This window comes from Nannospalax galili, unplaced genomic scaffold, assembly GCF_000622305.1.
Source record: "Nannospalax galili isolate Female #2095 unplaced genomic scaffold, S.galili_v1.0 scaffold131, whole genome shotgun sequence".
NCBI lineage: Eukaryota > Metazoa > Chordata > Mammalia > Rodentia > Spalacidae > Nannospalax > Nannospalax galili.
Genome location: NW_008332088.1, coordinates 3,633,617 through 3,635,137, shown reverse-complemented (window position 1 = coordinate 3,635,137; position 1,521 = coordinate 3,633,617).

Here is a 1,521-nt window from a genome sequence, read left to right as displayed (position 1 = left end):
AGACTTTACTATCACTTTAGATAGGTCTTCCAAATTGCAAACAAGTAAACAAAACTTACAATTAAACCACAGTATGCATCAGGTTGTTTGGAGACAAGGAATAAACATTTCTCTAAGCAACACATGGAACCTTTTCCAAAACAATCACATCATATGAAACAAAGCAAGTATCAATACACACACACACACACACACACACACACACACACACACACACAAATAATCCCTGAAATAATTCATGTCTTATTAGACCATAATGGAATAAAAGTGTATTAAGAAGAGACCCACAAAAACTACAAAAAGGCTCAAAGAATAAAAAACTACATTTAAATACCAAATAATTATCCAGAAATTAGATAGAAGATTTAAAAATTCATCAAAGCAAATGATAATAATGAGAACACAACTTATCAGAACCTCTGTGATACAGCTATTGTAGTCCCAAGGGGGAAGATTCTGTCAATAAGTACACACATTTCAAAAGCTGAGAGTCAGGCGTGGTGGTACATGGCTTTAGTGTCACCACTAAGGAGGCAGAGGCAAGCATATCTCTGTGAAATCAAGCCAAGCCTGGTCAATATATCTAGTGACAAATGGCTGAATCTAAAAAATATCAGAGAGATCAAATGAACAACCTAACAATGCACCTTAATACTCTTGAAAAACAAGAAGCAACTGACCCCAATCCCAACAGATAGTAAACATTAATAAATATTAGGGAATGAATTAGTGAACTAGAGGCTAACAGAACAATACATAAAACTATTTTTTTATTATTATTTAGTTTTCTAACAGAGCATAAGCTGGGGTTCATTTACAGATGAGTGGGTGCCTCACATTTACAGCTGTGCTGTAAAGTCCACACAAATACAGATCCTGTGACCTCCCAACAGCCTCACAAAATGGTGAGAGAAGTACTTCTTGATGTTCTCAATTTATATATCCTTTGCCCTTCCCCCAACATGCAGCTAAGTTCAACTGATTGGGTGGGTGAGTAACTTACTCCCCACTGGATTCTTTGATGAACATGGGAAGGAGGTGGGATTACAGTTTGTCAGCATAGAGGTCAGAGGACATTTCCTGTTAACACTCCAGCCCTTCCTCCGGCACTTACATTCCAGTGGCAGGGAGTTTCCAAGTTAGTCCAAGCTTAGTTTCTCCCTCTCCCACACTCACATTATGCAGTGTCTTCAGCAATAGGGTTTTCCTCTCCACTTCTGATGCACAACCAACATTATTGTCAATGGCCTTTATTGTTTGGAGGCCTTTAGTGTCCCTCAGGCCAAAAGCTGATAGGGAGCAACCCACTTCTGGCCCTGGGATTTTCATTTAACAACCATATTGGGAAAAGAGATAATTTAATAAGATTAAGATTTCAAATGGGTGCCATTAAAAATTTCTCATGAAATACAGAACAAATACAGATTACTTTGTAATTCTGCACTCTAAAAAGCTGGAAAACCTAGAATGTATAGAAGAATTTCTGAATTTATAACATCTACAAAAATTAATGCAGAAGAT